At 34.5% G+C, this 15,971-nt stretch overlaps 1 pseudogene across 1 annotated transcript; it reads left to right on the top strand.

Annotated features, from left to right (window-relative positions):
* Positions 1–3,310: 3,310 nt before the first annotated feature.
* Positions 3,311–7,930, top strand: LOC145116882 (TMV resistance protein N-like; annotated as a pseudogene). Its single transcript, XR_013712351.1, has 3 exons — positions 3,311–3,971; positions 4,416–5,897; positions 6,016–7,930. The product of XR_013712351.1 is annotated as a TMV resistance protein N-like (transcript).
* The last annotated feature ends 8,041 nt before the right edge of the window (positions 7,931–15,971 follow it).

Below are 15,971 nucleotides of genomic sequence, written 5' to 3'. Positions count from 1 at the left end.
GATTAGGGTTAAGTGTTTCTCACTTAACCCATTAAGGACTTAACCCACTAAGGACTTAATCCACTAAGGACTTAATCCATTAAGTCCAATGTTACTTAGATTAATTTATGCCAATGATTATTATTTAATATTTCAAGTTATTAAATAATTTCCGTGTGTGTCCCGATAAATTCTCAAAATTAGGGTTTTATTGGCATTAGGGTTTTCCAAACCCTAATTAGGGTTTCCAACCCAAATACTAGCACATTTATCAATTGTTGGGCTTTTAGGTCAATTAGGGCTTTATTGGGCCTATTAGGCCCACTAGAATATCATTAAGCCCATTAGGGTTTTCACTAAGCCCATTAGGCCTCAATGGGCCCATTAGGGTTTACAAGGCCCAAACGAATCAAACTCACACGGCAAGCACACCGCCACCCGACACGGCGGCCGGTGGCGGCAGCCACCACCGTACGGTGGTGGTTTGAGATTTCTATTATTATTTTGGCACCATTACAATGTACAACTCGATAATACACACACACACTAATAATAACACACACGCACACACACAGCCACCCTTGTGGTGGCCGGTGGTGGTAAGTGGTGGCAGCCACCATGGCTGGCGGCCATGGTGGTTATCTTCTCCGCTCTCCAGCCACAAAACCGAATCCTACATCAAACAATAATACACACCCACCCTCTATGCTCGGAACAGTAACATAACCACCCACCGGGTGGTTTTTGGCGACGACAGAACCATGGAAAGGCGGCAGCGGCAGTTTAACGATGGCAGCCACCACCTTACGGTGGTGGTAGTGTTCTCTTTTAGGTTTCCGATCAAGCAACTTTAACCCACACGAGAAGAAACATACGATTCCAGTCCCAATTGCAAGTCCCACACCCACCTCGGTCACTGTGGGTGGCGGCACCAGGCAGTCGGAGGAAGGAACGGCAAAAGGACAACCTCCGAACGGCGGCGACGACAGCATCGCGGATTGGAACGTAGCACCAACGATCGGGGATGAGGTTACCATCAGTCTTCGACATCGTAGGTACAACAGCGCCTTCGTCTTCAGTGAGGCTTTCTCCGGCCGTTCGCGACGTCACAGCCAGCATGGGCTGTGCTGCTGTGGTGGTGGTACTCGACGACTCCAGCAGATGGTGGTTTGCGACTCGACAGAAGGGTGTAGCGTCGCCGGAGTTGAAGACGGAGGAAGGGATGGCGGCTGGTGTGAAGGGAGACATAAGGTGGCGGCTACTCATCCGATTAGGGTTAGGGTTACAAGGGTGGAAGGCTATATACCCGCTACATCCAAACCTTGGTCCATAATGACACTCTTAGTCCCTTCTTCCTTATTTTCTTTCAATATAAATCCCAAATTTACCATTTGACCCCTCCATGACACATTCTTTTCAGCTTAGGTACATAATTTACTCTTTTAGCCCCACCCATTCAAAAACCTTTCATATTAAGTCCAAATGATACCCAACACCCCCTGACTTCTAAAATCCTATGCAAAATAAATTCCGAAATTACACTTTAACCCTGGAGGTTCAAACCTTGTCATTTGGCTTCCCGAAACTAACAACCCACTAATAATTAATTAATCTTGGACAATAATAACATATAATAAAAATACAAATTGCTTCTCGGGTTCCAGGTCCATTATTTAATTACCTTATTCTAAACGGGATGTTACATCAAGACAAATGGGTTTTTCATATACTACATGATAAACTATAATAGTAATAGTTTAAGGATTTCTTATCACTAATTTATTCATAAAAGGTGATTTTACTTCCTCCACGGAAGAGGTTTTAATATCAAACTATGTGTAAACTAGTTAACTTAAGTTGTGAGGCAATTCTCTCCTCGTACGTTCGAGTGCGGGATTCCAATTTCTGTAAGTTATAACCAGAGTCTCTTGTAGGGAGAGCGTGATAATTGTGTATAGATCTATATTGGGATTGACACCCCACACCTCGCTGCTAGCTACAGCCGGACCGGCAGGTCTGCGGGTGACAAGAGTCATAAGATCTTAACGTCTGAAAAACGTTGTGCAGGTTATTTCTCGTCATAGTATGGTTATAGCGACTCACATAGGGAGTTAACAATCTTTCAAGTTTACAAGGAAAATTCTACTTTGAAAAGGGGTTTTACTTCTAAATTAAACGAGTTTATGTCGATTTAAACTTGCATGAGTTACTTTAAGTATGGAAAAATACTTGTACATTTCGGTCTTGACATTCACGACTACATGACTTTTATAAGGAAAATATTGGATTTTCTTTGGAAACACATTACCATTATGAACATTATAAGTACAAAACACACACATATTCTCGGTCCTGGGATTTAGGACTACATGACTTTTATAAGGAAAATATTGGATTTTCTGGAATCATACTCTATCGTATTTACAAGGAAAACAACTTTTTCCTCAAACAAAACTCTTATGAACTCACCAACTTAATTGTTGACACTTTTTCAAAACTACTTGTATTCTCAGGAAACCAGTGAAACAGGAAATCAACAGCATTTTGAGGATGAGACGTTAAATCGTCAAACAGTTCATTTTGTCATCATAATGTAATTGATTTTGAAACATGTAAACATATACTATGGTGTAACATTTTCAATTATATTTATGATGATTGTATTTACTTTGAGCACTATTATACTCGTTGTTGTGATACTATACATGAAGTCTTCCACCATCGGACGTTTCCGCCATCCTTGGTTTGGGGGTGTGACAAATATGCACTCCTCACCCTATATATAGTAGACATGGGCCGTAAACCTGTTCACGACCGTAAACACAACCGTAAACACGTATACGACCGTAAACACCAAGCTGTTTACGGTCCAAGACACAAAAATACATTTTCCTAAAAAAATAAAGTATAAACAATATTTTTGACCCAACACTATTTCTTTCCTTCCTGTTTTATATCTCTTACAATTAAAACTTAAATTACTTAGTCATCCAATTGATATATCAAATATTATTTTTAATAAATTATTGATATATCAAATATTATTTTTAATAAATTATTGATATATCAAATATTATTTTTAATAAATTGGTCTCACGTCTAGTTTAGATATTAAAATCTAAAAAATTATTTATGGTAAATCTACTTGGATTTTATTAAAATAGGTTTTGACCAAATTTGTTAAGATTCTAACATTTTATGGGTTAAGGTAAAAAGTTGTACGTTAGTAATATAATAATATCAACTGTCATTATAAATCAAAGTAAAAAAATTAAAGGGCTAAACTTGCCAAAAAGGTTTTAACTAAAATCACAATTTCTGTCTTCTTCCGCATTTGAAACGGAGAGAGAGACATCGAGAGAGATCCGGTTTTCAAGCATTTGGTGATTTTTGGTATTAACTTTCACATTCCCGATGCAGAAACATCGTTTCCGAGGGCTATTCACTTCATCTCCTCTGAGTTTCTTTGCAATTGTTTTGAATAAATTTTCTCCAACAAAGACTTAGAATTTATATGTATTATCAATGGCGTCTTCTTCTACTTCATCCATTTACAAGAGTTTCAAGTATGATGTGTTTTTGAGTTTTAGAGGTGAAGACACTCGTACAAATTTCGTTGATCATCTTTATTATGCTCTTCAGCAGAAAAGCATTCACACTTACAAGGATGATGACAGAATCAGAAAGGGCAAAAGGATCTGTGATGAGCTCATCAGATCCATTGGAGACTCAAAACTCTACATCATTGTTTTCTCGAAGAACTATGCCTCTTCTTCTTGGTGCTTGGAGATCATGGAGTGTCACAAGACCACCGAGCATACTGCCTATCCCTTGTTCTATGATGTCGAACCGTCGGAAGTCCGCAAACAACGGGGGGCAGTTGAAAAAGCCTTTGCGAAGCATGAAAATGAAGAGGCTGCAGAGAAATGGAGGGATGCTCTGAAAGAAGCAGCGGATCTGGCTGGGTGGGAGTTGAAGAACACTGCCGATAGGTAATCACTTCATCATCATATTTTTTTGCATTATTGTTTTGATTGTGGTCGTTTTTATCAAGTTTAACACATTATACAAGCACCATCAATATCCAATTTCTTAGAATTCTATCTCAAAACAACTAAATAGTTGCTAATCATTATTATTTCAATTCAGCTACCTTCCAATTTCAGTATTTTCTTAATTTCACGAGAAATAGGTGTCGGAGAGCGTTTTGTTTAATTCAAACCCTAAGGGAAAAAACATTGTGAACTTATTTATTAGAATATTATTTTATTGGGTTTTATTTATTTATTTATTTATTGGTAATCTGAGTTTATCCTTGATGTAAAGGGCTTGGAAATGGCATCTCATGTTGTATTGTCAAATTCTATGTTATTACATCATTATATTTGTAGGTTGGATCTGAAAGTAAGCTAGTTAAATCTTTTTTTAAAATACAGGCATGAAGCTAAGTTCATCCAAAAAGTTGTTGGAGAAATTTCACTAGAGTTAAGATCCATTGATTTCAGCTTTGATGAAAAATTAGTAGGCATGGAGACCAGGATCTATGATGTGTTATCATTTCTAAGAACTAGTTTAAATGATGTTCGCACGATCGGAATCAAGGGAATGGGAGGTGGTGGGAAGACAACTTTAGCCAGGGCTGTTTTTGATCAAATATCCTTTCAATTCGAAGGTAAAAGCTTCGTTGAGAATGTTAGGGAAGTTTCAAAAGCTTCTTTGTCCGGTTTGAAGTCATTACAAAACCAAATTCTTTCTGATGTCTTCAGTGATCAGAGCATCTCTGTTAGTAGTGTTTATGACGGAAAAAACATGATGAAGAAGAGGATGAATAGCAAAAAGGTTCTTCTTGTTCTAGATGATGTGGATCATATAGAGCAACTTGAGGCATTAGTCGGTGAGACGAATTGGTTTAAACCAGGAAGCAGAATTATCATTACAACAAGAGATGAGCAAGTGCTCGTAGCACATGGAGTGAAGTCGATTCATAACGTCAAGTTGTTATCTGATAATGAAGCAATTTGTCTCTTCAATAGGTATGCCTTTGTGAGAGAGACTCCAGATCTAACATACAAAGAGCTATCACGACTAGTTGTACATTATGCTGATGGTCTTCCCTTAACGATTAGAGTTTTGGGTTCGTTTCTTTGTGGTAAAAATGAGCTTGAATGGACAGATGCCCTAAAAAGATTAAAAACAATCCCCTTAATGGAAACTCTGAAAAAATTAGAATTAAGCTATACCAGTCTAGAGGAGGATTACAAAGAGATTTTCCTGGATGTTGCATGCATATTAAAAGGATGGTCGAAAGCTTTAGCAATCGAAGCACTTGAAAGCTGTGGATTTCATGCTAGAAATGGTTTAAGAGTTCTTGAGCAAAAATCTCTCATAACTATTAATCATAATGGGTATCTGGGCATGCATGACCATATTGAAGAAATGGGCAAGAATATTATTCGTCGTACGCACCCGGATATGCCTCATAAACATAGTCGATTGTGGATTGATGAGGAAATCGAAGATGTATTGGCTAATGACTTGGTATGGATCAAGTTTATTTCTAAAACATATTTTTATTTATTATGTCACAAGTTAATGGTGACTTTTTGAATTACAGGGAAGCAATAAGATATATACGATTCTACGCGTGTAAACTCAGTCCTGAAATTGTGATGAAAGGACTTAGAAATATGAAGGAACTTAGTTTACTTGATGTGTCCATGGGTTCTCTTGATGCACGTAAAAGCGATTATTTTTTTCGAAATTCGAATTCTAATAAATTTCCAAATGCTTTGCGGTATCTTTGTTGGAACCATTACCCTTTTATGTCATTACCCATGACACTTCATGCAGATAATCTTGTTTCACTTTACATGACTGAGAGCAAAATAGTACAACTCTGGGAAGGGGGAGAAAGAAAGGTAGAATTTTGGTTGATTGATTCTTTTGTGTCACTCATTTGAATGCTATACATCCATTGCTTTGATATAACACTAATACAGTAATACTCATCTTGTTTTTGTTCTTTGCTTATGTTAGGTTCTAAAGAAGCTCAGATTCCTTGACCTCAGTTATTCAATGTTGAGGACCCTTGATCTTGGGCTTACTCCATATATTGAGACGTTGAATCTTAAAGGATGTACTAATTTGGAAGAAGTGCACATGATTGGTGGATGTTTAAAGCTCATTACTATCGACCTCAGTTTTTCAACCTTGACAACCCTTGACCTTGGGTTGGTTCCCAATATTGAGCTATTAGATCTTAGAAATTGTTCAGGTCTGATAGAACTTCACATGCCCAGTAGATCTCTAAATTTGAAATCCACCAAACTCAAAAATTCAAAGTTGAGGACCCTTGACATTGGGCTGAGTCCTAATTTCGAGCATTTAGATCTTAGAAATTGTTTGGATTTGGAGGAAATTCACTTGGCAAATGGGTGTCAAAAGCTCACATCCCTTGACATTAGTTGTTCAAAGTTGAGGAAAATTGACATTGGGTTGACTCCAAATCTTGAGAGGTTAGATCTTAAAAATTGTTATAGTTTGGTAGAACTGAATGTGGCCGATGATTCTCTAAAGAAACTCGTCTACTTAGGCTTAAGTGGTTGTTTGAGGTTCAGATCTTTTATTTTTCACATAGAGGATGATACTTCTCATACTGAGGAGAATACTTCTTGTGCTGAGGATGATGCTTCTTGTAGTGAGGATGAATCGCTTGAGATTGGTCCTCTAGCTGAGTTACATCTGACTGCAATTTCCATACATGGATGCCCATTTCACCCTGAAAGCAACCTACCAAAGCTGCAGTTTACATGTTTATATGAAGAAGATACACCGTTATTTACTAGAAATCTTGAGAAGCTTATTTCTATAGGTCTGTGTGTTTGCACAAACCTTGATACGTTTTCAAGAAGCATTTGCGGGTTACAAAGTTTAAGAAAGCTCAAACTAGAAGGCAACATATTAGAGGTCCCCAAGAATCTTGACCAACTAGAATGTCTAGAGGAGCTAGATTTGTCAAATACAAAGATTAAACATCTTCCCGATAACATTTGTATGTTGAAACGTCTGAAATCTCTCAAACTTAGATCATGTCGGTTTCTTGAGAAGTTACCCAAGGATCTTGGCCGATTAGAATGTTTAGAGGAGCTAACTTTAACATGTGGAAAAATTAAAGATCTTCCTGATAGTATTTGTATGTTGAAACGTTTGGAATCTCTTGAACTTTATGATTGCTCATGTCTTGAGAAGTTACCTAAGGACATTGGCCGATTAGAATGCTTGAAGAAGCTAACTGTGTCATATGCACAGATTAAAGATCTTCCTGATAGCATTTGTATGTTGAATAAACTGGAATCTCTCGAACTTAGTTATTGTTGGTTGCTTATGAAGCTACCTGAGGATCTTGGCCAATTAGAATGTTTAGAGAATCTAAGCCTAAAGGGTTGTAAGTTTTTACAAGATATCCCAAGCATCATACGTAAGATGAAAGGTCTAAAAAATCTTAATCTTTGTAATTGTATTCAAGTTAAGACATTGCCTGAGGAACTTGGGGATCGACAATGTTTAGAACAGTTAGATATAGAAGGTACATGCATAAGACGTCTTCCACAGAGCATGTTTTTGTTGAAAGGTCTGATTATTTATGGGTTGAGAGGGGTACTTCAGTCAAGTGGTTTTACCTCTGAGATTCAAACCTCGGAATACGGTATGTTTTGCTATGTAAAGGTGTGAACAATTCACAAAGAACTATTTATATAGAACAAGTAGTTTTTTCATTTTCTCTTGATCATCTAACTTGGGTTTGAATTTTTAAATTTATATGACAGTAGTTAATTTTCTGCCAGTTTTTATTAATTATATTAGAAGAAAATAAAAGTACTGTAAATAGAATTGATAGAGAAAATTGTAATAGAGTAGAATGGAATGAATGAAGATGAATGAAATGATCTGATGTATTGATAGTGGATGACATGTATAAACAGGGTAGATTTTCCAAAGTAGAAAGTTGTAATAAGAATAATGAAAGTAGGATGCTATAATAAACAATTCTATGAAAGTACCTTGCTATTTCTTGCACTTATAAAAAAAAATTTAATTTAAGCATCTGGTATAGTAGTCTTATGTATAAGCGTAAGGATCGGGACTGGGACAAAAAAACCTACCAAAAACGTGGGGGGTAGCCCTAAAAAGTTTGTCCATTCATGTCCTGTGTAACATAACATTCTAATGATCAAAGTTTATTGTATTCAATAAGAACCAAACAAACATCCTTCCCCAACATTATAAAGTATACAAGTATATTAACAGGGTATATATTAACTTTGTATTTAAAATGAACCACAGTATTCATGGGCTAAGTGAAATAAATAGCAATGTACTTTCATAAACAGATCAATGGAATTACATTGTTATTTCTTGGATTTAACCGAAATTTGTGCATTATAACATTGTACTTACATTTCTTTTTATAACAACATTGTACTTTCATTTTTTTTTCATGTTAAGGCATTGATTGTACATCAAAAAGTTATACCCAAATGTAGTATTGTTTATTCTACTTTTTTTTTCTTATTATAACAATGAACCACATCACCAAACGTGCCAACAGACCACCTCAAGGTTCACCTTGGAAATTGGCCATCACTTCTCAATCACGCTCAAGACTTCTGTAGTTTAAGTTTAAATGAAGTCATATGGTTAATCATTCTCTTCTTAAACCCTTCTGAGATGTATAAGTAAAGAAGCCCAAGAACATAGTTTACTACTTAGCGAAATCCCTCTTGGTATCATAGTGTAAACTGTAAAGGCCTTCTATTGGTAGTAAATCTGTTATAAATATGCCCTTGGAAATTAATTTAACACATTTCGAAAATAGTGTTAGTTTGACATTTTTTAGCCATAATACGTCCTTGATTTTTAATTTAGGAGATTTTTAGTTATTTATTACATTGAACTAATGACAAATATAAATCTAATCAAGTAAGGACAATCTGAGAATAATATAAAAATTATTTGATATTACATATTTTGGATTTGACATTATGGTTTGTTTAGGAAAATTCATGTATATATTAAGCGAAATATGATGTTGGTTATTCTCCAAACGATCAACTAGGAATTGCAAAAATATTTGTTTATCGTTAAAAGCTTACAAAATTTACTAAGTAATTTTTATATTTGTGCAAGTCCCTCCAAACTTTATGCAAACCTTGAACTTGATAAATGATTGGGATTACTAGGGGTGTTCGTTTGGATGGATCGATATGATCCGATCCAATCAAGTGAATCCAAATTGATTTTGGTTTTCAAAACATGGATCCAAATAGTCCAAACAAAATTCAAATCCGATCCGATCCGATCTAATTATAATTCGGTTGGATCGGTTTTTATAATTCGGTTTTTTAAAAACCGAAACATTTTAAAACGACATATAATTATAATATTACCCAACTTTACACAAGAAGCAAAAACAAATTATTTAGTTGTGATTTGAAATTTATAAACAACTAATACGAAGATATATTATAATTAAATATTTTATAGATAGAAAACTTTTGAGAGAAAATGCATATTAATGTTTTTTTATCGGGTGAAATGTTTTGAACCTATTTGAAAAAATAAATTACAAAATTAATAAATAACTATAGATATATATTATAAATAGATAAATAATAAATGTTTATTCGGTTTTTTTGGACTATTCGGTTCTTATTTTATAAACCCAAACCAATCCGAAATCCAAAATAATAATTCGGTTTTGTTGAAAACCAATCCAAAAATCCGAATATCCGAACCAAATAGTCAAATCTAAATTGTCTAATTGGATAATTCGGTTTTATCCGAATAATGAACAGTCCTAGAGATTACCTTTACTTACCCCCTTAGTGCTATGTTTACCCCTTTTTATTTTCAATTTACACCCTTTTAATTTTTTACATATTTACTTTTTTGTTTAAAGCTTTTAACCATCTTTTTTATATAAATCTAGTTTTGAACATTTTTTTAATACATCATTTGAACTGTAAAATTTTGCCACCAATTCAACTAGACTGATGGTTTTTCTGGTTCGTACCGGAGATTTTATTGGTATCATACTTACCATCCCGCTCACATCCAAGTATAAGTTTAGACATGTAACCATTTTTTGATTTGGATCTTTTAATAGGAATGAAAAACCCATGAGAACGTGAAAAATTATGCACCCATTCCTTCAATTCTATCTGAAACTCAGACGACCTAAAAAATATTTTTGATAATAATCATTTTTGTCAACTCGAAATAATACAAACGTAAAGCATAAAAATTATCATTTACCTTATCCATGTGTGTGATACCCACCATCTTTGATTATTCATTATTTATAATGAAAGTGAATGAAAATTTAGAAGTTATGAATGAGAATTTATAAAAAGTATTCTTTGAATTATTAAGATTTCATGTATTATTCGACAAATTATTAAGATTTGATATATTATTATATAAATTAGAAAGAGTTGATGTATTATTCTCTAAATTATTAAGAGTTGATGTGTTACTCTCTGAATTATTAAGAGTTGATATATTATTGTCTGTACAAAAATATTATAAAAGTGTATAAATTTAAACAAATCTATAAAATTTGTAATATTTAGAATTTTTCCTTAGAAAGAATATGTTCTAAACATTGGATTTCATTCTTAGCATAATCGCCACCTTTGGTTAGGCTACCTTGTTGGGTTTTATTCAAAAACAGGTTTCTAAAAACACTAGAAATGACAAAGGGAAGCTTTATAATGTTAAATAAAATTAAAACCATTTTAACCAACCAATGATCTTTTTGCAAACATGGAAAGATTAAAACAGCCATAGGAAAAAACAGTTACAACTTTTGAAGACTTTGATTCCTCATGGGATGTTGGAAGTGATGGGGATTATAGGTCACAATTCAACTGTACATGCCGAATTTCACTTAACTCTTAAGGGTACATGCAACCTAATGGATCTATGTCTTTTTCACATCTAATAACAACATACTTATGAAACCAAAACTATAATCCTATAAAATCAAATTCATGAATAGAATTACATACATTTGCTTGATTCGAAACAAGCTAATCAACCCTTGTAGTCTCCTTGAAAAACTAACTCCAAAAGTATGCGAGCCTATAATCCGTCACACCTAAAACACAAGAAACCCTATGATTGAAGGAGAGAAAGGAGAAAGGTAGAATTTTCTTAATTGTCCTTTTTTAAATAGGTTAGCCCGAAATACAAGGGTTTGATCCATTTATATAGCTGCTTGATAATCCCAAAAATCCTAGATTTGAACATAAAACAATATTATTTCAAATCAGTAATTATCTAGTTTCCTTTTATAAGTTGGAGGCTTCCATAAGCTCTATTAGGAGCCTCTAAAACAGTCCACACACAGGACGATTCTAGATCCTCTCTTTTGTTCAACTATTGATGTGACATCCCCAAATTTTACGGTCTGAAAAAGTTATTTTTATTTATGCTTATTTGAAAACATAGTATTTATTGAGTTGCAGAAGTTGTCCCATAAAAATATTTCTAAAGAAATGTTTTATTAATAAAATATTGGGATGTCATAACTGATACAAAACATAAGCATAAACTTTATAGACGTCACAGTGATTATACTAATGGCCTTAGCCTCCTTGAATCTCTCAGTATAATGTACATTCAAACCATTACCTATGATAAAAAGAAACTGAGTGGGTCTGGTTAGGGAACCTGGTGAACACATAGGGTTCTCAACCCACAATAATATAGTCGTATATTTTATTTACACAGTTATCCCAATTACCCATTCTCGTTGTCCTTACTCCCTGATCCTAAGGTAATGATCTTGTTGGACATATCCTAAAGGATCTCTATGAGTAGATAATATTACTATGAGGGTTTTGTAGCAATATCTATCGATAAGGCAACCCTGAGGGGGATAGAGTACCCGAATGAACATCTTTTCTTTTCCTTGAAAAGTATGATCATTAACACCCAAAACTGGTGTTCCACCGAATTACCTAGAATAGTCAGTGGTTGTCATCTATACTCTATTAGATGACTGGTCCCAGTATTACAATGTGTAACCTCTCACCATTTTTTTATTTTCCTAAAAATCCTTTACTACCCAATACAAATATGATAAAATAATATAAATAAGTAAAATCATATATAGCACAAATATCAAATACACAAATAACAAGCACATATAGCATTTAATAGATAATTTATATCTATGTGTAAGTTGAAAGTAACTATGCACTCACCTGACAAAATGTCTAGCGATTGGTGAATCGGGCAGAGCTTCGCCTTAAACATGTTTCAAAAGACCTAGATGTATATAATGCTAAGTCTTAGTCTAATTTCATATTTCATGGAACTTATTATCCTAAAGACTTAGATTCCTCAACAATCCTAAAGTCTGCATCAAGATCTATCAAGTAAGGATCAACCAAGTAGGAAAATCGGGAGGCAAGATCATTTCGACGTATAACCTTTCTGAAATCCAACAACTAAGCCGACATGACCATTCTAGTCACATCTCCCATAAAAATATCAATAAATATAATGACTTGGAACCGTTGATAAATCTTAATTATAAGTTCCTAGTAACGACTTATAACTATAATCATAAATTATACGGAAGAAGAGTAAGTATAGCTCACTTACAGAGTACTCTTGACGAAAACTGGGATCTAAATGGGCAGAACACTAGATCGGGATCTCCTACTCGAAGGTTACAACTAGCTGAGCACTCAGGGGTGTCGCAGGGCTTCGCCGCATGCCAGAAACTCAAGGAAAAGGGGTCTACATGATGGAGATTTGAGAGAGAGGGGCTCTAGGGGCAATGGGTGAGGAGCTTATATGACAGGGACTATTTATAAGTGATTTTCCCAGGTGTACCACGTGCATATGGGTTGCGCGTCGTGCGCTTCTGCAACGTCGCTTTCCCCTGACTCGTGCCACATGTCGCGATATTGGTGGTCCACATACGCATCTTCTAGAAGGTGTCATGTGTCACGGTCCCATGGTGCCACGTGTCCTTGGAAAGCTCTCAACAAGCTCCATTTTTGACATTATTTTTATCCTTGGAAAGCTCTCAACGAGATCTACAACTTTCCTTTAGATCCCAACAAGTAGTTCTCACTCTATCAAAAAATTATATTTTTCATAGGCTTAGGCTATTGAATTCGCTGTGGAAAATCATAACTCTCTCATCCGATGCCCGTTCTCGACTGGATTTATATCATCGGATTCATATTAATGAGATATTCAATTCTCGGTTAGATTATTTTGTCTAATAATCTACCGTTCCATAATTCGATTTATGTGCCCGCACTGCTACACTGAAACTTTGAAAAATCGTAACTTCCTCTTACGAAGTCAGATTTGGACATTCTCTATATGTACACTCTCAGTTTAAGGACTTTCGTTTAGTTCACTAAAGTTAAAAATTAATTCATCAAAATTTTACTTTTTACAATACGTAGAGTCATGCCGGTTTAATCGTGAAACTTCGAAGAAGGATAAGTTCTTCATGTGAAGTCGGATTTCAACGTTCTTTATATGTATGGAATCCGTGTCACATATACTACGAATTAATCTAAGATTATTAAATAAGATTCTATTAAAAGTCATTTTTAATTCTTAATATTTCTAAATTAATTATCCCGAATCTGCGAGCATTACAATTGAATAATTGGAGCTCATTATCTTTAATTAATTGTAATTACTCCATAATTAATTCGAAATTAATTCTAGTTAATTCTTAATTAATTATTACTATTTATAATTAATACATTAACCATATAATATATTAATAAATCATTTATCTTTCTCTTTTAATCAATCCAAGCCATTTCCTGGTTATGAGGGCAACCCAACAAAGACTTTACTTTTATTATTTAACATTATACGAATTTAGTTAGGACCTTAGACACCTTAATCTAATAGTCTCCCACTTAGATAGTCTCTAAGTATAATTGCAAGTACAACTCCGAATAACAAGTAAAGAGTGTTTTTCAAAGATATTGTCAAACTTTGATTAGATGTTGGTACTAAGATAAGTGATCAGTTATCCCTTCATTCTTCCTGATATCGTATGAACACAAGACATGGATTAGAATCAATCTCATTGTCCAAGATTCTATTTCCCCATTTCCCGATTTGTGATGACATCATCAGACTACTAATTGAACACATCAATCTAGTCACAGCAGGACCCAACACTATAATGTCAACACCAAATCACCGAGGGGGCCAAAAATATCACTTTTCCTGTTGAGGAAAAATGATCGAATAAAATTTGACTATATAATCATACATTTTACTCACCAAGTCATGCATGAAATTAAACTTTATAACACCCAGTTACGAGATGCGTTGGAGTAAACCAATGCACATATGATTTGCAAAATATGACTTATATATATATATATATATATATATATATTAATAGAAGATATTATCGTATTAAAATTACTCATGATTAAATACATTAAGTAGTCTCTAAGCGCGGGTTTGACCAATACTTAAAATCCTTATTTTCTAAGTACTCATGAATATTACAGGAATCTCTATTCAATGTCTAATCCTTATGGACAATCTACAAACGATTCATGACAATATTAAATCAATACTTACTCCCAAAGTATGACTGACTGTGGCATTTCGAATAAGTTAATATTTTGGAACTAAAACATGCAAAATGAAACACAAGAATAAATTTAATTGACAAATGGTATCACAAATTTTGAACATAAAAAAGATTTATTTAATTAATCACCATTCAATTACAATTTATCATTGTTACATTGTTTCAAAACTATTAACTAAATACCAAAATATAAAATCTAATATCATCTCTTAGTACAATTCTCCTAGAATGCTTGAAGTGTTGATCTTGCTCAAACCCTTTATGAGATGGTCAACGGGGTTATCCTCTGATGATACACGATTCACCAAAAGTGAACCTTCTTCTACTTTATGTCTGATGTAATGGTATTTCCTTTCGATGTGCCTAGATCTACCATGATCCTTTGGTTCTTTAATTAAATCCACCACACCCTCGTTGTCGCAGAACATCTCCATTGGTTCTTAGATTGATGGAACAACTCCAAGATCTCTAATAAAATTCTTCAACCATATTGCTTCCTTTTCTACCTTGTTTGCTGAGATGTACTCTAACTCACAAGTAGAATCAACCACCGTCTACTGCCTGGAACTCTTCCAAGTCGCCGCTCTACCATTTAATAGAAAAACCCAGCCAGATTGTGAATAACTATTATCACACTCTGTTTGAAAGTTAGCGTCACTATATCCACTCTCTTTGTCACAACTAGCATTTTTAACTAGGAAATTCTATTCTCTTGTAAACATCATCTATTGTAAGGCATGTACTCTAAGTGAAAATCATACTCTATGCTTAATCAAAACCATCCATTTGAATCCAAACTCTTGATTTAAGTTCAAAACCTAATACAATACATCTCATATGGATTGAAAACCCTAGAAATCCCAGTCCAAGTTAATATGGACTAGGATCCTCTTATTGGGCCTAATGGACCAATAAACTTAATTTGACTATTTTGGGCCAAGGAACCCTAATTGGGCTCTAATTGAACCCACATTCATGAAACTAAAACATTTTGGGTAATGTGGGCCTAGAATAGTTCATTATATCTCTAATGGGCCATGTTGGGCCGTAAATGATTTCATTAGCCCTAATGGGCCGTAAACTACTCCCTTGGGTTTCATTGGGCCATGAACCTCCATAAAGGCCCAATGGGCCGAAAAATATTCATTTTGGGCCTCAAGATTTCGAACTAAGTCAAGGAATGGCCCAAACTATCTCATTTCCTTTCTCCTAGCCCATTCTCGGCCCAATTAAAACAAAAAAAAAGAGAGAAAATGAGGTTTACTAATAATTTGACACCTCACTAATGTACATAGTGTATCCATGCAATCGATCTCACATGTATCTAAGCTAA

Source organism: Lactuca virosa, chromosome 5, assembly GCF_052849685.1.
Source record: "Lactuca virosa cultivar CGN04683 chromosome 5, Lactuca_virosa_CGN04683_v6, whole genome shotgun sequence".
Lineage (NCBI taxonomy): Eukaryota > Viridiplantae > Streptophyta > Magnoliopsida > Asterales > Asteraceae > Lactuca > Lactuca virosa.
This window is presented reverse-complemented; position numbering and strand designations above follow the sequence as displayed.